This window comes from Saccopteryx leptura, chromosome 8 (assembly GCF_036850995.1).
Source record: "Saccopteryx leptura isolate mSacLep1 chromosome 8, mSacLep1_pri_phased_curated, whole genome shotgun sequence".
Classification (NCBI taxonomy): Eukaryota; Metazoa; Chordata; class Mammalia; order Chiroptera; family Emballonuridae; genus Saccopteryx; species Saccopteryx leptura.
The window spans coordinates 1826225-1849837 of NC_089510.1; the positions used below are offsets into that span (position 1 = coordinate 1826225).

The following is a 23613-nucleotide window of genomic DNA, read 5'->3' on the forward strand; positions in this document are numbered from 1 at the left end:
ACGTTCTCTACCTGCCCTGGCTTTATTTAGGGGAGTCAGAATAGAGGGTGGCACTGGGGTGCTTCTCAGAGAAGCGGACAGACACATCAAGACGGTGAGCTCCAGAAAGTGAGTGCCGTGGATGAGTTTCACGTCATTCTTTAAAAGAGGGAGAAAAAAAAAAAAAAAAAGAAGCCAACCCTTTGTGACTCTCTCAGGAATCAGAATTCCCCTTCCTGTATCATGTCCAGACTCCAACAAAGGCCGAGGCGGGCGCGGGTCCTGGCGTTAAGGAACCAGCCTGAACGCTCAATTGTGTTCTCCCAGAGGACGGGGCGGGCGTAGCATTCCTTTATGATCCCCAGTTTGGATCAGTTTACTGACCAAAGCATGATACTTGATTACCCTTATTGTGTTACTTTGCATAGCTACAAATGCTACTAATGGCGTGGCCTTTTCCAGCCTTAAGAAAGTCTGTGGTCATGCTGACCGCCCGCGAGGGTCACAGGGCTGTAGAAGACCCCCGTTGCTGAGGACCCCCTCAGGACCACGGCCCGGGGGAGTGGCCCTGGGCAGGGGTGCGCTGAAAAGCACAACCTATCCTTGCTTTTTTTTTCTTCCAAGTGCTGACTTGAATCTCCCGTCGTCGCTGTGTGTCTGGGCTTGAGTTGCTTTGAGAGTTATTCAAGTGTATCGACCTTTCTGATTACATCCTTCTACTGGGATTGATGGTTTTAAGGGTTCCTTCACTGTCCTTCTCCCCTCCCCTCCCCCAGATCTTTCCAACCCAATTCTCAGTCTCGCAGGATAGAAAAGACACTCTATTTAACTAGCAAAAAATGCGCTGTTCGCCAGGATTTTATAATACCCTTATGTAACATTTCACAGGACAGTGTACGCCCAGGGCTCTGTTTATTGCCCCTCACGATGTAAGGCTGTAATTTGATTGTCTTGATCATTTTGAATTGTATGTCCAACTTGGTCACAGTTGCCTGGTTTAAATTTTTATTTTTGAATTTATTGATTGATTTTAGAGAGGGAGAGAGAGAGAGAGAGCAACATCAATCTGTTGTTCCACTGACTTATGCATTCGTTGGTGGATGCTTGTATGTGCCCTGACCTGGGATCGAAACCATAACCTTGGCACATTGGGAGGATGCTGTAACCAACTGAGCTACCCGTTTTCTTGTACTTGTAGTATGTTTTCCGTACACAGTTTCTTGGCAGGTATCTTTGAAAGCTGCTTGCCCATTTGGTGAAGATAGGTTGGATATCAGCTCAATTATGTCATCTCTTAATCTACTCACCAGGTAGGTGTGCAGATAAACTGCAGGCTGTCAGATGCTGGTCATGGTCAAAGGCGTGACGGTCCACTGTCCAGCCTGTGCTTTGTGGCATGTACTACTTCTCTCTTGGAGCGTCCCCTTGAGCTGTTTGTGTCATGGAATCCTTTGTCCACAGGACCAAGTAAGAAGGCTACTCCTGAAGATACATATGTTAGATATTTATAAGTCTAGTTTCATTCCCTAATATATTCCCCCCCCCCCAATATTTACTTCTGCCCTCCGGTGGAGATGGTTGTTTTCTTGGTGACTGTTGTCTTCTGGGTCCATAGGTGTGGCCTCATTGTTCTCAGCTGTAAATAGAAGGGATTGGACCAGATGACTTCTAAGGTTTTATTCTGAATTTTTACCCCATTTATTTATTTATTTTTAATATATATTGCTACATTGCATGTTAACTTATCCTTATAAGTAAGTGACTGTCACTGCTTGGAAGTCCTTTCTAAAAGGAATAATTTTTAGAAATATGAATGACATATTAGGATATGCTTCTTTTTTTTTTTTAAGTGAGATGAGGGGAGACAGACTCCCGCATACAACCCAGCCCCAACTGAGATACACCTGGCAACTCCCATCTAGGGCCAATGCTCAAATCAACTGAGCTATTCTCAATGCCTGGGCTGACACTTGAACTAATGGAGCTACTGGCTGTGGGAGGGGAAGAGAGAAAAAAGAGGGAGAGGGGAGAGAAGCAGATGAGCAGATGATCATTTCTCCTGTGTGCCCTGACCGGGGATCAAACCCAGGACATCCACAGTGGATAGGCTGATGCTCTATCCACTGAGCCAACCAGCCAGGGCCCATTATTATTAACTAAAGGTAAAACCTCTAGCAAATTTGCCTGGAGACGCTTATCCTAACTGAATAAACAGACTTAAAGGGAAAATCCATCGCATTAAAACACATAACACACACACACAGAGAAACATTGTATCAGCTCATTAATGCTATTTTCAGATTCTGAAGTGAACTACAGCAAAATTTCCTAAGACTGTAGGAGTCCGGCAGAGTCAGACTAATTCTAAAGCAGAAGAAGTCCAGGCCGTTGTGTGTGGCAGGTCCAGAGTGCTTTCCCGAACCTCCCCTTTTATGGAGGAGGGAAAATGTGGACCTTGACTCTGTGGTTTTAATTATATGACTCAAGCGTGTACCAGCTGGGTGGTTGGTGTGGGGCAAGTTACTCAACCTTCCTGAGCTCGAGTTTCTTTACTAGTAACAGTAGCTTTTCTTTCTCCATTTAGGGGTGGTTCTCAGGGTTAAAAATAAAGTGCATTGCCCGTCGGTTCACATCACCTGTGCAGAAGGTTGTGCCGTCCGTTCCATGTTCGTGCAGGCGCATCTAGGCTGGTCTGCTGCGTCCACCCCGGTTCACGCTGTAGCCTTTCACTCCAGGTGCTTTTTATTTAAGCCTAAAAAACAGATTCCGACACACATCTAAGCTTTTCCTGTGCGTTCCCAAATTGAAATGTTAACTTAGGGGAGTGACTACGTCATTCGCTTTAGAAATAGGTTTTCACCTATATATTCGTTTAAAACCAGGTAAAGAGGAGGGTTAAGTAAAACGTATTGTGGAAAGAAGGACCACTGTACGCAGTTGTGGGATGTGCCCTAATGCACTATGCTTCTGTTTCAACTTCCTATCGTATTTTTAATTATAAAATAATGAAATGTGAAAAGGAATAATGTAATATAGACTCCTATTTTTCTCTCTCCAGCTTGAAGAAATGTCAGCAATTTGCCGTTTATTTTGTATATCAGCTCTTTATTTTCTGTGAGGAATAAGACCCTGGAGATCTTGCCGGCCTCCCCACCCCCCCCCACCCCCGCCAACAGTCTTGAGGTTGGCACATGTTAATTATTCTTCCTGTCCATCTCTGTATTTGTCATGAAAATTTCCATTAATAACAGAGAACTATTTTATTTCATTCATTTCAGTGAGAGAGAGAGACAGGGACAGACAGAAAGGGAGAGAGATGAGAAGCGTCAACTCATAGTTGCAGCACCTTAGTTATTCACTGATTGCTTTCTCATATGTGCCTTGACTTGGGGAGCTCCAGTCCAGCCAGTGACCCCTGGCTCAAGCCAGCAACCTCAGGGTTTCCAACCTAGGTCCTCAGCGTCCCAGGCCGACGCTCTATCCACTGCGCCACCTCCTAGTCAGGCATGGAGAACTATTTTAATGGGTTGAAATGTTTACAAATGATACCTGCTGCCCATCGTTGCCATTTAACCCCTTTCCAAGATCTTCTCACGTCCGTACAGATGATCTTCTTCACCTGAACTGTTGTGCAGTGCTTCACGAAATGCAATATATTCTACAATTATCTAGTTTTCTGATATCAGGCATGAAGGTGGTGTACAAACTTTTGATCCTGTAAACAGTGCTGTGCTTTTGACCTGTATTTTGGCATACATGGGGTAAGCAAAAGTAGGTTTACAGCTGTGAGTATGTGGAAGTTTATTCTCGTGTTATTATTGATTGATGATTGCATTTTTTATAAGGACAGGTGTAAACCCGGTTTTGCCAACCTCTCTATTTGTGTTGAAGTTTCTCCTGGACCAATCCCCAGCAGTACAACTTCGGGGTGCAGGGGACGCAGGTCATCACCTCTTCCAGGTGGACCAGTTTGGAGAGCAGTGTGCAAACAAGAGCTGCCGATTCCTTTTGTCTCTGGCACGGTTCCTCATTTTTGTATGTTTTCAGCTCTCTGCAGTGTTGATTATTATGAAGACTGGTGCTGTTATTATTATTTTTTTTTATTTTATTTTTTTTTATTTTTATTTTTTTTCATTTTTCTGAAGCTGGAAACAGGGAGAGACAGTCAGACAGACTCCCGCATGCGCCCGACCGGGATCCACCCGGCACGCCCACCAGGGGGCGATGCTCTGCCCACCAGGGGGCGATGCTCTGCCCATCCTGGGCGTTGCCATGTTGCGACCAGAGCCACTCTAGCGCCTGGGGCAGAGGCCACAGAGCCATCCCCAGCGCCCGGGCCATCCTTGCTCCATTGGAGCCTCGGCTGCGGGAGGGGAAGAGAGAGACAGAGAGGAAAGCGCGGCGGAGGGGTGGAGAAGCAAATGGGCGCCTCTCCCGTGTGCCCTGGCGGGGAATCGAACCTGGGTCCTCCGCACGCTAGGCCGACGCTCTACCGCTGAGCCAACCAGCCAGGGCTTATTTTTTTATTATTATTTTCCAAGTTAAGAGGAGAGGAGATAGAGAGACAGACTCCCGCATGTGCCCCAACCAGGATCCACCTGGAAACTCATGTCTGGGGTCGATGCTCGCAACGGAGCTATTTTTAGCACCTGAGGCTGGAATTTCACAGAGCCATCCTCAGTGCCTGGGGGCCAGTGCACTCAAACCAATGGACCCATGGCTTCGCGAGGAGAAGAGAGAGAGAGGAGGGGAGGAGAAGCAGATGGTTGCTTCTTATGTGCTCTGACCAGGAATTGAACCTGGGACATCCACACACCGGGTCAATGTTCTCCCCCTGAGCCAAACCCACCAGAGCCCCTTGTGATAGTTTTAAGATGTGTTTAGGCCTCTCGCCTGTTTGTGTTTTCGTACAAGAAAAAGGCTGAGGAGGAGAGCTGGGCCGCTTTCTTGGGTGAGTCCACGGAGCTGGTCGGTGAAGCTGACTTTGGAACCCAGGGCACAGTAGCGATTATTTCAGCGTTGGCACAAACACGCCTCCCTCACCCAGACCGCCCGGGGGTGGTGTCAGGCAAACACTGGCCACGACTTCCGTGTCTCTGCGGCTCGTTTCGGAATGGGATGGCTTGCCGTCTTGAGTGCGTTTGATTTGTTGAAGCCCCTGTAGCGAGGAGAAATCCTTAGGCGTCAGAATTGAGGTGCGTGAGAAACATCTTTATTTTCCTATGACAGTGTCGTTTCTGTCATGAGTACCCATATCGGGGAAGGCTGCTCCAGTCCTCACGGGGTAAAACTCAGTCACTGCAGGCTGAACCCGGCCGTCTTCCCTGGGTAGTATTTTTATGATTAGCGTCACGGCATGGCTATGAGGTGAGGAGTTGAGGGGTTTGTTTCCCTGACACAAGCTGCCCTGAGATGTAAGCCCTCGTCTGGTCCCTGGATGTGGCCGTCCCTCCCGGCAGACATCTGCTCAAGTCTCCGATTTCCTGCCTGGCCTGTGGTCCTGGTGGCCTGTGGTCCTCGTGGCCTGTGGTCCTGCCTGGCCTGTGGTCCTGGTGGCCTGTGGTCCTGCCTGGCCTGTGGTCCTGGTGGCCTCTGGTCCTGGTGGCCTGTGGTCCTGCCTGGCCTGTGGTCCTGGTGGCCTGTGGTCCTGGTGGCCTGTGGTCCTGCCTGGCCTGTGGTCCTCGTGGCCTGTGGTCCTCGTGGCCTGTGGTCCTGGTGGCCTGTGGTCCTGCCTGGCCTGTGGTCCTGGTGGCCTGTGGTCCTGCCTGGCCTGTGGTCCTGGTGGCCTGTGGTCCTCGTGGCCTGTGGTCCTGGTGGCCTGTGGTCCTGGTGGTGTCCACTTCACCAAGTGCCCGAGTCCCCTTCAGATCCAGTTGGTTTCGTGGTGGAACGGTGGCGGGTGCGGGAAGGGGGGGAATTGTACCACAGAAAGTTACTCTTCAGCAGGCTCCTCTCGTCATACCTGAGATGCCACGCTGTCCCTTTCCATCACCACGTGTCCCTTAAACACGTTCTGTTCTTTGTGTCTGGGCCACACCAGCAACTCTGTGACCCTTTAAAAATGATCTTATCATTTTGAACATCTCCTAACATTTTTTTGCTGAACATTATTGGTCACACACACAATACAAACATTGCTATTTAAATTTCTATTTGTGTCCCTTACGGCCCCTGGAGTGCCCGAGCCAGGTAGGTGACGGAAGGAGGTTTGATTTGGGGTGGGGAACACACAAAACCATATACAGGTGATGTATTATAGAATTGTGCACCCGAAAGCTATGTAATTTTAGTAACTAATGTCACTCCAATAGAGTCAGTAAAAAATATTTGCCACTAACCCTGCTTTCCAAAAGAAATCTGGATGCTCTCCTGAATGAATAAATGAATGAATTTAAACGGTTTGAGTAGCCTGGCCTGTGGTGGTGCAATGGATAAAGCATTGACCAGGAGCGCTGAGGTCACTGGTTCAAAACCCTGGGTTTACTCAGTCAGGTTGCCCAGTAGAAGCAACTATGACGAGCTGATGTTTCCCACCCCCCTTTTCTTTTTCTTTCTTTCTTTTCTTTTTTTTTTTTTTTGTATTTTTCTGAAGCTGGAAACGGGGAGAGACAGTCAGACAGACGCCCGCATGCGCCCGACCGGGATCCACCTGGCACGCCCACCAGGGGCGACACTCTGCCCACCAGGGGGGGATGCTCTGCCCCTCCGGGGCGTCGCTCTGCCGCAACCAGAGCCACTCTAGCGCCTGGGGCAGAGGCCAAGGAGCCATCCCCAGCGCTCGGGCCATCTTTGCTCCAATGGAGCCTTGGCTGCGGGAGGGGAAGAGAGAGACAGAGAGGAAGGAGGGTGGGGTGGAGAAGCAAATGGGCGCTTCTTCTATGTGCCCTGGCCGGGAATCGAACCCGGGTCCCCCGCACGCCAGTCCGACGCTCTACTGCTGAGCCAACTGGCCCGGGCCTCCAAACCCCCCTTTTCTCTCTCTCTCTCTCTCTCCCCCCCTCTAAAATTAATAAATAAAATCTTTTAAAAACAAATGTTTTGAGTACAGAAACTGAATCCAGTATGTCTTCTATATCATCTCCTGTGATGGTTAACATAAATAGTACTGAACACTGAGCCATCGTGAAGTATTGACTTAATTGAAGGGTTATTTTGTGTCAGTGGTTCTACATGTATGTCCAGTGTGCAGGGAAGCCTAGAACAACCACGTCTGCTGTGGACCAGTCATTGAAAATGAGGCAAGGCCCTGGCCGTTTGGTTCAGTAAGTAGTAGCGTGTCGGCCAGGCGTGTGGATGTCCTGGGTTCGATTTCCAGTGAGGGCACACAGGAAAAGCAACCATCTGCTTCGCCCCCCTTCCTCCCTCTCTCTCTCTCTTTTCTCCTCCCATAGCCATGGCTCCATTGGTTCGAGCACTTCGGCCCTGGGTGCTGAGGATGGCTCTGTGGAGGCTTCTGCCTCAGGCACTAAAAAAAGAGCTCGGTTTTGAGCCTGGCCCCAGTTGGGCAGAGCATCAGCTCCAGACGGGGGTTTGCAGAGTGGATCCCGGTGGGGGCACAGGCAGGAGTCTGTCTCTCTTATCTCTCTTCCTCTCATTTAGAAAAGAAGAAAAAAGAAAAAAATTAAAAAAAATTGGAAGTGATGTAAGATGTTGATTAAAATTACCCAGCAGAGTTTTATAGACCAGGGAAGTAAATGGGTGTGATTATACACGTGGTGTGTCAGAGATGAGAAGCCATACAAGGTCAGAAAAATAACCGCCCTGGCCATTGGTTTTTGACAATGTGTCTGGGTTGTAGGGCGTTTCGTGAGACATCACCGCGGATTTGTTCTATAGGACACAAGGTTTATCCCTTTCTTTTTACCAAACTTCTTTCTAACTGTCAGGCAGGAACTAGTCACTGTGCCTCTTCCCTCTTTTCCTCGTCTTCATCTCCTGTCCGCTATAAAATTAACATATTTAGAGTCTTTGTGAAAATTGTGCAGCTATCTAGAGAAAAAAAAATCGTCCGCACTCCCACCAGCCTCGCTCCCAAGACACCTGCTGTTCCCATTTTTACATGTCCTGTTTCCCCTTTGATTTTTTCTAAGTGAAAAGACACAGATGTGAAAATTCCTTCCTTTTTCCGATTGATAATGAGGGTCAGGGATGGATTCTTCAGGTGCCTAAATAAAGTACCGCACAGTCTCAGCTCTTGAAAACAGTGTTTTGATGTATATGTATGTAAAAAAACTGAAAAACTTCCAGTTTAAACTGACATGGGTTTCGGAGGGTCAAGTTCAGACCCTGACAAGGAAACAGGCTGGGGAGGAATCCCCCACTCAGGTGTACCAGGACCCAGGTGTACCAGGACCCAGGTGTACCAGGACCCGGGTGGACCAGGACCCGGGTGGACCAGGACCCGGGTGGATCAGGACTCGGGTGGACCAGGACCCGGGTGGACCAGGACCCGGGTGTACCAGGACCCGGGTGGACCAGGACCCAGGTGGACCAGGACCCAGGTGGACCAGGACCCAGGTGGACCAGGACACAGGTGGACCAGGACTCAGGTGGATCAGGACTCAGGTGGACCAGGACTCAGGTGGATCAGGACTCAGGTGGACCAGGACCAGGTGGATCAGGACTCAGGTGGATCAGGACTCAGGTGGACCAGGACTCAGGTGGATCAGGACTCAGGTGGACCAGGACTCAGGTGGATCGGGACTCAGGTGGATCGGGACTCAGGTGGATCGGGACCCAGGTGGACCGGGACTCAGGTGGACCGGGACTCAGGTGGACCAGGACCCAGGTGGACCGGGACCCAGGTGGACCAGGACTCAGGTGGATCGGGACTCAGGTGGACCGGGACCCAGGTGGACCGGGACTCAGGTGGACCGGGACCCAGGTGGACCGGGACTCAGGTGGGCCGGGACCCAGGTGGACCAGGACCCAGGTGGACCGGGACTCAGGTGGGCCGGGACCCAGGTGGACCAGGACGGCTTTGTTGCTGTGAATTGTTTACATAGAAATTCTTGGCTGGAAGTGTTGGGCTGCTCATTCCGATGAGATCCTTGGCGTTAAACTTAGTCACGGTCGGGACCTTTCTCTCCATAATGTCCCGTGACTACATAATAGGCTGCACTGACTGTTCCACCTTGGAGATTCAGGTGGTAGGGCAGCTCTGGCCGGGAGGTGGTGGCAGCCTGTTAACCTGAGAGACCGAGATGGGAGGGGACGTGTGGGGACCCTGTTATGAAGGGGATGTGTAACTGAGGGGCCGGGCTTGCAGACGCCCCGGGAGTGGATCCCAGCCCTCCCAGGGATTGTGAAGCCTGTGGCCTCAACTTCCTTAACTGGAAAACGGGAACAGTAATATTACTGGCCTTGTCCCGCGGTGAAGATGAGGAGAGACGGTAGATACCGTGTAGAGCAGGGCTCGGTCTGTGGTGAGTGCCCACGAATGTGTATTATTGCTAAAGAGGGGTGCCGGGTGGATCCGGAACTTCTGCACGCCAGGCCGACGCTCTACCACTGAGCCAACCGGCCAGGGCCTCCTTGTCTCTTCTTATAGCCTTTGTTTTAAAGTTTACTTTTACTACAAGTATTGTTATCCTGGCCTTTTCCCTCTTGTTTTTATGAAATATCTCTCTTTCCATCCCATTACTTTCAGTCTGTGTATGTCTTTAGATCTGAAGTGAGTCTCCTGTGGACAGCATCTGTAAGGGTCTTGTTTTCTTGTCCATTCAGCTACTCTGTGTCTTTCGACTGGAACATTTAATCTATTTACATTTAAAGTGATTATGGTTAGGTACATAGTTATTTCCATTTTATGATTCCTATTTTTTTCTACTTCTTCAAGAAAACTTTTTCACATTTCTTACAACACTGGTTTGGTGGTGATGAACTCCTTTAGCCTTTTTTTTTTTTTTTTTGGCTGGAAAGCTCTTTGTCCTGACTCTAAACCTCTAAACGACAGACAGCCTTGCTGGCCATAGTGATCTCGGTTGCAAGTCCTCACTTTCCATCACTTTAAATGTTTTGTGCCACTCACTTCTGACCTGCAGAGAATCTCCTGAGAAATCAGCTGACAGTGTTTTATGGGGGAGGGAGGGGCTCCCTTGTAGGTAAGTAGCTTTTCTTTTGCTGCTTTTAAGATCTTCTCTCTCTGTCTTTAATTTTTGGCATTTTATCATGATGTGTCCTACTTTGGGTCTGTCTGGGTTCATCTTGTTTGAGACTCCGCACTTCCTGGGTTGTATGTCTGTTTCCTTCACCAGGTCAGGCAAGTTTTCCATCATTATTTCTTCACGTAGGATTTTAGTTCCTTGCTCTCTCTTCTTCCTCTGGTAACCCTACAGTGCGAACATTGATATGATTGCTGCTGTCCCAGAGGACACCCTAAAGCAGGGATCCCCAAACTACGGCCCGCGGGCCACATGCGGCCCCCTGAGGGACCCCTGCCCTAAACTATTCTCACTTTTCTGGATTCCTTTTTTTTCCCTGTTCTGATTGGGTGTTTTGGTTTTTTTTTTTGCTACCTTGCCATTCAAATCTCAGATTTGACCCTCTGTTTCAGCTAATCTACTGTTGCTTCCCTGTAATAATAGTCTTCGTTTCATTTATTGTATGCTTCATTTCTGACTGGTTCTTTTTTATAGTTTCTATCTCCATTTTTGTGTTTCCTCTCTCTTTGTTGAGGTTCTCATTGTGAGCATTGAACATCCTTATAACCAGTGTTTTTCTTTTGTCTTATTTAATTTTTGAATTTGATTGAGGTGACACTGATTAACACAGGGGTCCCTAAACTTTTTACACAGGGGGCCAGTTCACTGTCCCTCAGACCATGGGAGGGCTGGACTATTAAAAAAAGTATGAACAAATCCCTATTCACACTGCACATATCTTATTTTAAAGTAAAAAAACAAAATGGGAACAAGTACAATATTTAAAATAAAGAACAAGTAAATTTAAATCAACAAACTGACCAGTATTTCAATGGGAACTATGGGCCTGCTTTTGGCTAATGAGATGGTCAGTGTGCTCCTCTCACTGACCACCAATGAAAGAGGTGCCCCTTCCGGAAGTGTGGCAGGGGGCTGGATAAATGGCCTCAGGGGGCCGCATGCAGCCGTGGGCCGTAGTTTGCGGACCCCTAGATTAACACAATTATGCAAGTTTCTGGCGTACAATTCCACAACACATCTGTGTATTGTGTCCAACCCCCCCCCCCCCCAAGTCAGGTCTTTATCCATCACCATTTATCCCCCCGGACCCTCCTCCGCCTCCATTCCCCCCACCCCACCCCCGGCAGTCTCCACACTATAACCAGGGTTGTGAACTCTGCACCTGACCATCACATGTCTCCATTTTGTTTACTTCTTTTTCTGCTGTTTTGTTCTGGTCTTTCACTTGGGGTGTGTTTCTCTGTCTCCTCGTTGGGGCTGCCTCCCTGTGGTTGTTTCTATGTATCAGGTAGAGCTGGTACGTCCCCCCTGGGCGTGGTGGAGTGGCCTTGTATAGCCAGTGTCCTGTGGGGCTCAGGGGTGCAGCCTCCCTGGTCGCCTGAGCGGGGTGCTCCAGGAGGGTCCCTTGTGTGGGTTGTGTGTGCACCCCTGTGGTAGTTGAGCCTGATTGCTGTTTGCACCCCAGTGGAGGGACTGACCCTCGGGCTGATGAGTTTGGAGGACAGACTCTGACCCCAGCAGGGGAGCCGTCGTGCAGGGAGGGGCTGGCCCTCGGAGCAGGAGGCGGTAGAGCCGTGCTGGGGCGCCTGCTGCGTCCACCCTTTGCTGGTGTGTTGTTTGCGGAGCTGGTTGGGTGGTGCTCTGATGTGGTCTGGAGCTGGCCCCTGGGTGTGTTGGTTCTGGGCCTCCTGGGAGGAGGTGCAGGCCCAAGTCGGCCGCTGCCTGTGCCCTGCCCAGGGCCACTTGGTATGAGCCACAGAGTGTCCTTCGGATGATTGCCACTTGTGCTGGGCTTGGAGGTGCCTGGGAACGGCTGGGCTGCAAACTGAGGTCATCTGTCACTGTTGCCAAGCTTGGAGCTGCGTAGCAAGAGCTTCGTGGCACGCAGGGTCGCTGCTGCTGGTTTGGGGTTTGTGCGGTTTTAGGGAAGTCCACAGCATGAGCCAGGACGGGCTGTTTGAATGGAAAAGCCGCCGGAAGCAGCTTGAGTGGACCAGAGAGTGGGTGGGGGCGGCGTCTCAGGGAACAACACTAGGGTGGGGCCAGCAGTGTGAGCCAGGTTGATGGGGACTCAGATGTGTCACCTGCCCGTGTCACCTGCCCGTACCTGGAACGATGGTGTCTGCCAGCCCTTCTGTCTGGGAGAAAACGACCCCTCCAGCTTCACCCAAAGCCAGCCAACTCCGTTCCCCCACACACGTCCCCTGCGTCTTTCGAGCTGTGGCCCCAGCTCTTATGCGATAAGCAGGGGACTCTCCTGTGTTTGCCGTCCTCGCCGTTATCTGTGGCTTATTGACTCCCTTACTAGATTGCAAATTCCCCGAGGGCCAGGACCCTGTGTCAGTCATTGATTGCCTTCAACGCTTGACACAACAACCTGGCGCACTAGATATTCTCGGGGAACGTGCTGAGAGGCGATGAGGGCGGTGGAGAAGTTGGTGGTGAAATCTGAGCGGTGCTGTGAGGGCAGGCGAGGATTTGACTGTGGGAGGACGGAGGTCTAGGGAGAGAAAAACAACAGGAAGGAAGGTTCCGGGAGGATCAGGGAGAGACCGCAGGAGGAAGAAGACGAGACCTTTCTCAGGGGACAGGGGACCCGAGAGTTATTCACAGCGGAGGAGAGTCTCGGGGCATAGGTTCCGCTGAAATTGTTGAGGCCACATTCTGTGGAAGGAAAGTCTTTCTATGAAGCATGGTTCGGAGGAACAAGGACAGAAAACAAGAGGAAAGCCAGCTGTGGGATGTTCCTCAGCTTCTGGGGTTTCTCCTCCTATGCAGTGTAAGCAGAGTATAAGTAGACAGCTGGTGTCATTGTGAACAGAGATACAGTGACATCTCATGAAGATGTAAACTGGGCGTCCAGAACAAGAAGAAAAGCAGCAAATAGACATGACAAAGAAGGCTCTGTCCTTTTTACTTATGTATTTTTCGTTCTGGAGCGTAAAGCTCTTTTTAACCCAAGTGTAGCTGACATACAATATTATATTAATTTCTGGAGCATGACATAAATGTCACACCTTCCCAAGTGACCAGCACAAAAAGTCCACTATTCCCTCTGTCACCGCACAACGTTGTTGAGACATCAGTGGCTGTCTTCCCTATGCTGTACATTCTAACCCTGTGACTTTTTATGTGATAACTGTAAGTTTGTACCTCCTAATCCCCCTCACCCTTTTTGCCCGTACCCCCACCACCCAACCCTCCGCAACCTGCCGTCTTTCTGTATCTATGTCTGTGTTGTTTGTTCATTTGTTTGTTTGTTTGTTTTAGATTCCACACAGAAGTGACATGATATATATAGTCTTTGTCTTACTCTGACTTATTTCACTTGGCCTAATACTCTCTTGGTCTGCTTGTACTGTTGCAAATGGGAAGATTCCTTTTTTTGTGTGGCTAATACTCCAATGTGTGAGTGAGAGAAGTGGGGATAGACAAGAAGACAGGGAGAGAGAGATGAGAAGCATCAACTTGTGGTTGTGTCAATGTAGTTGTTTGTTGATTGCTTTCTCATATGTGCCTTGACGGGGGTGGGGGGGTGCTACAGCAGAGAGAGTGACCCTTGCTCAAGCCAGCAATGTTGGGCTCAAGGCAGCGACCTTGGGCTTCAAGCCAGTGACTATGAGATCATTTCGATGATCCCACACTCAAGCTGGTGACCCCGTGTTCAAGCTGGTGAGCCTACACTCAAGCCAGTGACCTCAGGGTTTCGAATCCAGGTCAGTGCGCTATCCCTTGTGCCACTACTGGTCAGGTTGTATTTTCCTTTTCTTTATATATTTTTCTAAGATTTTATTTATTGATCTTAGAGAGAGGATAGAGAGAGAGAAAGGGGAGGAGGAGCAGGAAGCATTCACTCGTAGTTGCTTCCTGTGTGTGCCTTGACCAGCAAGCCTAGGGTTTCAACCCAGTGACCTCAGCGTTCCAGGTCAGCATTCCGTCCACTGTGCCAGCGCTGGTCAGGAAGGTCTTTCTGATCTTCCAATTGGGTATTTTCTACTATCCTGTCTTCCGGGTTGCTGACCCATTCTTCTGCGTCCTCTGATCTGCTGTAGATTCCCTGCAGTGTACTTTTTATTGCAGTTGTTACAGTCCTCGGTTCTGATAGGTCCTTCTTTGTCATTTTTACCTCTCTGTTGAAGTTCTCACTGAGTTCATTCGCTGTCTGCAGAGTTGGATGAGCCTCTTTATGGTTAAGACTTTGAACTCTTGTATCTAGTAGACAACTTATCTCAGTTTCATATGTTTCTTTCGGGTTTTATCCTTCATTTGTTTGTTTGTAACATATTCTTTTCTCTCCTCACTTCACCTGTTTGTTTCTAGGTATTAGGTAGGTCAGCTGAATCTCCTGGTCTTAAAAACATAGCCTTGTTTAGAAGGTGTCCTCTGAGACCCAATGATGGAGTTCCCCCTGTCACCAGAGCCAGGTGCTCCAGAGGTGTCTGTCCCCTAAGTGGATTAATGGGGCCTCCTATTGCAGCTGGGCTACAACTTCTACGGACACACTGGCAGGTTGGGATGGTCCCCGGCCCACAGGCTGTGTGATGTGGGCACAGCTGTCACAGGCTCACTGGTGTGCACGGCAAGCCTTTGGTGTGGCCAGCTGTGAGGTCCAGCCACACTGTTGCAGACACACTGGTATATGCTGGTGCTGACAGAGGCCACCCACTGGGTGTGGCCAAACAGGAGCCCCTTTGGAGGGGTGCTAGCACGAGAGGGTCCTCAGGGAAATGCCAGGGCAGGGTTAGCAAGGTTAATGTGTCACTTGCCAGCGCCAGACCAGCTCGGTTAAAGAAAGGGGGGGAGGTGGGAATGACACCTGCCACCCCCACTGACTCAGGAGAACGTCCCAGCAGATTCCTGTCCCTCCAGCACACACCCTCCTACACTTTGTCATTGTGTCACGTTCACCTGTGACCCAAGTGCTTTTCACACTGCTGCCCCTGGGCCAGGACTCAGAAAGAACACAGCCTGGTTTCCTACGGCCCTTTGATGCTCCCAGATGTGACTCCAGCTGGTTTTCAAAGCCAGAAGTTATGGGGGCCCCTCTTCCTGGTGCAGGTCCCCCCCACCCGCCCCGCCTCCAGCTAGGGCCAGACCCCTCAGTCTTCCGGGAGGACCCCTCTTCCTGGTGCTAGTCCCCCCCACCCGCCCCGCCTCCAGCTAGGGCCAGACCCCTCAGTCTTCCGGGACGACCCCTCTTCCTGGTGCAGGTCCCCCCACCCGCCCCGCCTCCAGCTAGGGCCAGACCCCTCAGTCTTCCGGGACGACCCCTCTTCCTGGTGCTAGTCCCCCCCACTCGCCCCGCCTCCAGCTAGGGCCAGACCCCTCAGTCTTCCAGGACGACCCCTCTTCCTGGTGCAGGTCCCCCCACCCGCCCCGTCTCCAGCTAGGGCCAGACCCCTCAGTCTTCCGGGACGACCCCTCTTCCTGGTGCAGGTCCCCCCACCCTCCCCGCCTCCAGCTAGGGCCAGACCCCTCAGTCTTCCGGGACGACCCCTCTTCCTGGTGCAGGTCCCCCCACCCGCCCCGTCTCCAGCTAGGGCCAGACCCCTCAGTCTTCCGGGACGACCCCTCTTCCTGGTGCAGGTCCCCCCACCCACCCCGAGCTAGGGCCAGACCCCTCAGTCTTCCGGGACGACCCCTCTTCCTGGTGCAGGCCCCCCCACCCGCCCCGCCTCCAGCTAGGGCCAGACGCCTCAGTCTTCCGGGACGACCTCCAGGGTTGTGCCGTCCTGCTGTTTGTGAGTCACCACACAGGACTGAGGGGTGGGGTAGGTCCTGACTAGACTGAGGCTCGACCCCTCCTACCTGCTTCACGGTGGCTTTTTCTTTATATCCGTAGCCGCAGGAATCTGTTCTCGTCTTCAGGTTGTTCTCAGAGCTAGGTGTTCTCTATGTCCTCGTAGGGTTGGTGTGAGAGGAGGGGAGCTCAGGATCTTCCTACTCCGCCATCTTGAACCGGGACTGAGGGGCCTTGCTCTTGAATGCCAGTTTAGTTTGTCCGTGAAGTGTCATTCCTTGTGGTTGGTGCACAGCCTCAGCCGAGGGTGTCATTTTTGATGTGCCCTCATACATTTTTTTAAGGTGAGAGAATTGAGATAGACACAGAGACTCCTGCATGTGCCCCAGCCCCCAGCGAAGACCTACCCAGCAACCCCATCTGGGGCCAATGCTCAAGTACTGAACTATTTTTAGCACCTGAGGCTGATGCTCAGACCAAGACCAATGGAACCATCCTTGATGCTTGGGGCCACACTCAAACCAATCGAATCACTGGCTGTGGGAGGGAAAGAGGGAGAGAAAGGGGAGAGGGAGGAGGAAAAAGCAAATGGTCGCTTCTCCTGTGTGTCCTGACTGGGAATCGAACCCAGGACATCCATATTCTGGGCCGACACTCTAGCCACTGAGCCAACCAGCCAGGGCCTGCCCCCTTAAATTTTATTTCAGGCTTATTTCATGGAGAAGCCATAACTACATTAGCGATCTGATTGTGTATAAAAATGCTATCGTAAGACTAGACAGGGAATTTTATTTTTCTGGCCTCAGTCGTGCTTTGAGAGTCTCTTTCTTGATCCCTGTGTACTTTGGAAGCTCCTCAGTGTACCACATGGCGACTCTAGTATGGCTCCTTCTGAGGTCTGATTTCAGCACCTCTTTGGAAATCGGACCAACTTGCAGGAAGGTGGTGCTTGGGGATAAGCCTGTAAACATGCCTGACTTACAGGTACTTTTTGATTCTCACTGATTTGGATAAATTACTACCCCCCGCCCACCCCCCACCCCCACCCTATATGCACGATGCATTAGTTCCTGGTTTTAATGATTTGTTGCCCTTGAGTGTTTATTATCACAGCTAGATGACCCTGCCTTGCCTCACACCAGAAAGACCTGCCATTTCTCGGAGAGCTGACTACTCAGTTTGTCATTGTTAGCTCGAGGGGAATTGAGAGAGAAATGGGAAGAATCTTTGTGGATAAAGTGAAGGGGGGTGGTGCAAAGAAGCCACCAGCTATCAGGCAGGGATGTCATCCTCAGCTCAGCTTGCCCTGGGGGAAACTATCCACAGACGGACAGACGGTTCCACAGGTGAGCCGTGTTGGTAAAAGTATACATTGTGACAGAAATAATGTTTCTAAACTAGACTTCTTCAGCTTATTCAGAAAATAGGATTGTGGTTCATTTTCTTTCTGGATTCAGAATGTCCAAATATTTTCTATCCTTTGAAGAACTGACTTCCCCTTCCGTTTTCTTTTTTGTAAATTATGCCTTAAGTGCTCTTTGTAATTTCAATTTTTTTGGACTCTTTGTTGCAAGCAACAGAAACCCAGTTTGGCTGGCTTTAAAAACAATAAAAGGATTTTAGGTAACCACAAAAGGTACCAAGGGTTTATAGTCCAGTGGATTCAGCTGGTCTGCCTTATTCCCCTGCAGCCTGGGTGTGGGCACCCTCCCCGGCTTCTCCCTGCACAGGAGGGTTGGAACACCGTGCTTGAAGCCCATAGGGTAGCAGGTGGGACCTGTCACCTGCCTGCGGTAGGGCTGGCACTGGTGGCCTGGCCTGGAGCACTCTCTGATCCCTCACTCCCGCCCCCCTTTTACTGTTTTGCTAACCCTGCTGGTAACTGCGTGGAGACCCCTGCCGCTCACGGTCTGCTGCCTCTTCCCTGCTTTGCCCTGGAACCCCGCCGGGGCCTGTGACATCTGCCGCCTCCGAACCCTCAGACTGCACAGTCTCTCCGTCTCCCGCCCTGCGCAGGCGCGTCCTGGGCTCTCCTTCTTTAGGGTGGCCTGGTGGACAAACACATCGACCTTGATGTTGTTCCTGCCGATGAAACCGTATCTGTTCCTTACACGGAACCGTTTTACTGCTCCCAGAATCTTTGTTGAGATGACCTTCTTGCCCCCTCTCCCTCCCCATCACCGGCAAGTGGCACCCATGTGAGGCCGCCGGGGCCACCGCTGCCCACGGTGCTGGGCTTGGTGGCGCCGCGCCGAGGGTGGGCGGCAGCGTCGTGCGGGGTCTCTGTTCGCCCCGCTCAGGTTGCGGTGGTGGTGACTGGGGCCGGCCCCTCCCCGGATGTGGTGGCAGCTAGGACCCCAGCGGTGGGGCGGCTCAGGGCTCTCCGGGGTCCCCCCTCTGCTCCTGCTGCAGGTCAGACTCCCATCCTTTCTTTCAACCTAACGACGATGCGGAGTTCTGGTCAAGATGACGGAGTAGCTAGCACCCTCCCTCCTCCTCCCGTGACCACATCAGAGTTACAGCTAAATTACAGAACAGGCAGCCGGGAGGACCATCTGAGGACCAGCTGGACAGACGTCCTGTAACTACGGCTACAGAGGAAGCCACGTGGAGGCTGGAAGGAAGGGCGGAGCCACGTGGAAGCCGGAAGGAGGGGCAGGGCCACGTGGAGGCCGGAAGAAGGGGCGGGGCCACGTGGAGGCCGGAAGAAGGGGCGGGGCCACGTGGAGGCCGGAAGAAGGGGCGGGGCCACGTGGAGGCCGGAAGAAGGGGCGGAGCCACGTGGAAGCCGGAAGGAGGGGCGGAGCCACGTGGAAGCCGGAAGGAGGGGCGGGGCCACGTGGAGGCTGGAAGAAGGGGTGGGGCCACGTGGAAGCTGGAAGGAGGGGCGGAGCCGGAACAGCGGGGTCCCAGACCCACGTGGGGTGGTTGAGAATTGGTAAGGCTGCAGCGGTCTCCTAGGAGCAAGGGGCCCCTGCTCCACACAAGGTCCCCTAGCCTGGAGAACCGGTGCCCAGCAGGGGGGACCCCACAACAGCGGGCACTTAATGCGTCCACATGAGACCAAGACCTGCAGGGAACCCAGGGATCCCCGTAAGGGCCTGCACACAGAATTACTTGCTCGCAGGCACGGACCTTGGGCTCCAGCAAAGGGACGGGGGCTGTTGGGGCGCCAGGGGACACACAAGCTGAGCTGTGTGGCTTTAGGGCAGGTGCTGGAGAGACTGTCGTTGTTGTCCTGTGTTGAACACCCCCCCACACACACACGGCCAAGTCTGAATCCGCATTAGCCGGTCAACACCACTCGACCCGCCGGTGACTTCCTGAGGTCCATGCCACGCAGCTCTCGCACCAACACAGGCTCTTACAGCGGTAGATGGCCGGCCCTGACGGGTGCTGCAGTCTGTCTTAATACCTCTCAAAGGTCTGCTGGCCTCCATGTGCCCTACGCCTTTGCTCACTGGTCCTAGGCTTGGCATTGGTGCCAAGTCTGAACCTGCATTAACCTAGTGAAGTCCACCTGCCCTGCCCTGGTGACTTCCTGAGACCCGGCTGCAACCAACTCACATACCACTTGAGCCCGCAGGTGTCAGACCTCAGGGTGCTCAGTGCCTCCTGCTGAGTGGCCCCAGGCTTGGTTTTGGTGCTTGCGGCAGCTGGCCTCTCCCACATCCCTCCAGGCCAGTTTACTTGTAGCTTGTACCAAGTGGCCCTGGGGCCAGTGACGGGCAGCTCCAAACCTTGGCCTGCACAGGCGTCCTTCTCTAGACAGGCCTCAGAACCAATATACCTGCTTGCCGGCTTCACAGCACAAGGGAGCACCCCTCCCCCATTAGTTCTACAAGCAGCACCCCAGAGGGCGGTCTCAGCAGGCACAGGTCCCACTGTGGGGAATCCTTTTCCGAGGGGTCAGCCCACACAGCCATTTGTATGCTGTGCTGGTTGTGGCCGGTCCTCACAGCTAGTCAGTCAGCCTGAGGACCCACCCCACCTGCTGATGTGCCAGCAGCGATCAAGGCCCGGCTGAAACAGGAGGGTGCACACCGCACACCAGGGACTCTCCTGGGAGCACCTGGCTCAGGTAATCAGAAAGACTGTGCCACGGGGCCGCACAGGTCACCTACTATAGGACACTCTGCCAAGACTGGGACACAGAGCAGCTCTGCCTACTAAACACAAGCAAACACAGAGGGCAGACAAAATGAGGAGACAGATGAACATATCCCAAATGAAAAAAATAAGAAATCTTCGGAAAAAGGACTGAACAAAGTGGAGACAGGAGTCTACAGGATGCAGGGTTCAAAACACTGGTTATAAGGATGCTCCAAGAACTTAGTGAGAACTTCAACAGAGAGTAAAAAAACAAAAACAAAAACGGCAGAAACCATAAAAAGAGAGCCAGTGAGAAATGTAGACTGTAAAACCACACTAGAAGGAATTCACAGCACATTGGATTGAATAGGAGATTTAGAAAGACAAGGTAGCCCTGGCCAGTTGGCTCAGCGGTAGAGCGTCGGCCTAGCGTGTGGAGGACCCGGGTTCGATTCCCGGCCAGGGCACACAGGAGAAGCGCCCATTTGCTTCTCCACCCCTCCGCCTCGCTTTCCTCTCTGTCTCTCTCTTCCCCTCCCGCAGCCAAGGCTCCATTGGAGCAAAGATGGCCCGGGCGCTGGGCATGGCTCTGTGGCCTCTGCCTCAGGCGCTAGAGTGGCTCTGGTCGCAACATGGCGACACCCAGGATGGGCAGAGCATCACCCCCTGGTGGGCAGAGCGTAGCCTCATGGTGGGGCGTACCGGGTGGATCCTGGTCGGGCGCATGCGGGAGTCAGTCTGACTGTCTCTCCCTGTTTCCAGCTTCAGAAAAATAAAAAAAAAAAAAAAAAAAAAAAAAAAAAGAAAGACAAGGTAGAAAATATCGCCTCAGAAGAGCAAAAAGAAAACAAGTATTTAAAAAAAAACACGTGAGAGTTGTTTCAGGAGCCTCTGGGAGGTGCCGGCAAACATGCCACAGTCTGGAGGGTGGGGTACAGGAAGGAGAGGAGCGATGAATCTCTCATAAACAGGGTAACCTGACACCTAAAACAGCTAGAGGGAGAACAGCAAACAAAGCAAATGAGCCTAAGGAAGGAAGTAATGCAGAGTGGAAATGAATGAACTTGAGTCTAAGACAGAAATGCAAAAGATCAATGACACCAATAGCGGATACTTTGAATAGATCAACAGAAGTGATCAATCTTTAACCAGACTCATCAAGAAAATAAAAGAGCACATGCATAAATGAAATCAGAGATGAAAGAGGAGAAGTGACAAGTGACGCCACAGAAATAAAGAGGATTATAAGAAAATACTACAAACAAAAAACTGGACAGATACACACACACACACACACACACACACACACACACACACACACACAATGAAACTAGACCATCTTCTTACACCATGTACAAGAATAAACTCCAAATGGATTGAAGACTTAAATGTAAGACCTAACACCATAAAACTCCCTAGAAGAAAACATGGACAATAAATTCTTTGACTTTGCTCTTAGTATGATAATATTTTTCTCTCTCTGATACATCTCTTGGACAAGGAAAACAAAAGATAAACAAATGAGACGACATCAAATGAAAAGGTTTTGCACAGCAAAGGAAGCCTTTGACAAAACAGAAAATCTACCTACTGAACAGAAGAAAATATTTGCTAAATATAGATCCGATAAGGGGTGACTACCCAAAATTTTTAAAGATCTCATGTAAACACCAAAACCAGCTGGTCCCAAACCCAACAGTCCAATGAAAAAATGGCCAGAGGACCTGAATAGGTATTTCTCTCTCTCTAAAAAAAAGATACAGATGGCCAATAGACGTAGAAAAAGACAATGTTCAACATTACTATCATTGGAGGAATACAAATCAAAACCTCATTGAGATATCACCTTGCACCTGTCAATATGGCTCTCACCAATAAATCAACGAACAACAAGTGTTGTCAAGGCTGTGGAGAAAGGGAAGCCGCGTGCACTGTTGGCGGGATTGTAGATTAGGGCAGTCACAGTGGAAAACAGTTGGGGGGGTCCTCAAAAAATTAAAAATAAAACTACCTTATGATCTAGCAATTCCACTCTTGGTATTTATCTAAAGAACACCAAAACGTGAATTCAAAAAGACACATGTACCCCTGTGTTCATTGCAGCGTTATTTATAGTACTCAAGATATGGAGGCCAAAGCCAGTGGCTCAGTGGATAGAGCATCGTCCCAGTGTATGGACAGCCTGGGTTCAATTCCCAGTCAGGGCACACAGGGGAATCTGCTTCTCCACTCCCCCTTCTCCTCCTGCAGGCAGTGGCTCGATTGGTAACCGTTAGAGCGTGGCCCTGGGCGCTGAGGATAGCTCTGTTGGAGAGCATCAGCCTCAGGTGCTAAAAATAGCTCAGTACTGGAGCATCGGCCTCAGACGGGTTGCCGGGTAGATTCTGGTTGGGGTGCATGCGGGAGGATGCCTCACTATCTCTCCTCCTCTTACCTAAAAAAAAAAAAAGGAAGATATGAAAGCAGCCTCTAATGTCCATCAATAAATAGATAATTGGGTAAAGAAGATGTGGTACTCAGTCATAAAAAGGAATGAAATCTTGTATTTGCAAGGTTATTATAAGTGAAATAACTCAGAGAAAGACAAATCCCATATGATTTTACTGGTATGTGGAATCTAATGAACAGAGTAAATGAACAAACAAAACAGAAACAGACCCAGAGACAGAGAACAGGCTGATATTTGCCAGAGGGAAAAGGGGTTTGGGGGGGCTGGGTGTAAAAGGTGAAGGGATTAAGAAGTACAAATTGGTCGTTACAAAATGGTCATGGGGATGTAAAGTACAGCCTGGGAAATGTAGTCAATAAAGTTTTAATAACCATGTATGGTGCCAGGTGCAGACTAGAAACATTGGAGGAATACTTAGTAAAGGACATGATTATCTAATCCCTGTGCTGTAGTCCTGAAACTAATACAGAACAATATTGCATGTAAACTATAACTGACAAATTAAAAACTTCCTTTAAAGCAGTGTCCCCAACCTTTTTTGGGCCACGGACCGGTTTAATGTCAGAAAATATCGATATTTTCACAGACCGGCCTTTAGGGTGGGACGGATAAATGTATCACGTGACCGAGACAAGTGTCAAGAGTGAGTCTTAGACGGATGTAACAGAGATTATCTGGTCATTTTTTAAAAATAAAACATCGTTCAGACAAATATAAATAAAACGGAAATAATGTAAGTTATTGATTCTTTCTCTGCGGCCCGGGGGTTGGGGACTACTGCTTTAAAGTACAGCCAGGGAAAAAAAAAACAAACAACACACACACACACACACACACACACACACACACACACACACACTACTGCTTTAAAGTACAGCCAGGGAAAAAAAAAACAAACAACACACACACACACACACACACACACACACACACACAACCTCCCCCCATGATGCTTGAACCACACGTAGAATTGAAGAGCTTGGGCCCTGGAAATATTTGCTTTGCTTTCCAATCTGTTCTTTTGTCTGCCTTCATTGGGTAGGTTACCTAGTGTCCATTGGCCTCTAATTTACATTTTTTTTCAGGGAGGATGTTTATTTTATCAGTAGAAGAACAGATAAATACATAGTGAGCTCATGTGTGTGAGGAGGTTAGCATAGGGCCAGGCCCACTGAAAGCTCAGTAATATG

The 23613-nt window shown here is 50.5% G+C and overlaps 1 protein-coding gene, 1 long non-coding RNA gene and 1 pseudogene across 3 annotated transcripts in view; 2 read left to right on the forward strand and 1 right to left on the reverse strand.

The window, feature by feature from the left end:
• Positions 1-23613, forward strand: part of LOC136379798 (uncharacterized) — a 555021-nt gene that overhangs the window by 475107 nt on the left and 56301 nt on the right. The window lies entirely within an intron of this gene.
• The window catches only part of PLS1 (plastin 1), a 112517-nt gene that overhangs the window by 34294 nt on the left and 54610 nt on the right, over positions 1-23613 (forward strand). The window lies entirely within an intron of this gene.
• LOC136379721 (Y-box-binding protein 1 pseudogene) lies at positions 17530-19554 on the reverse strand (annotated as a pseudogene).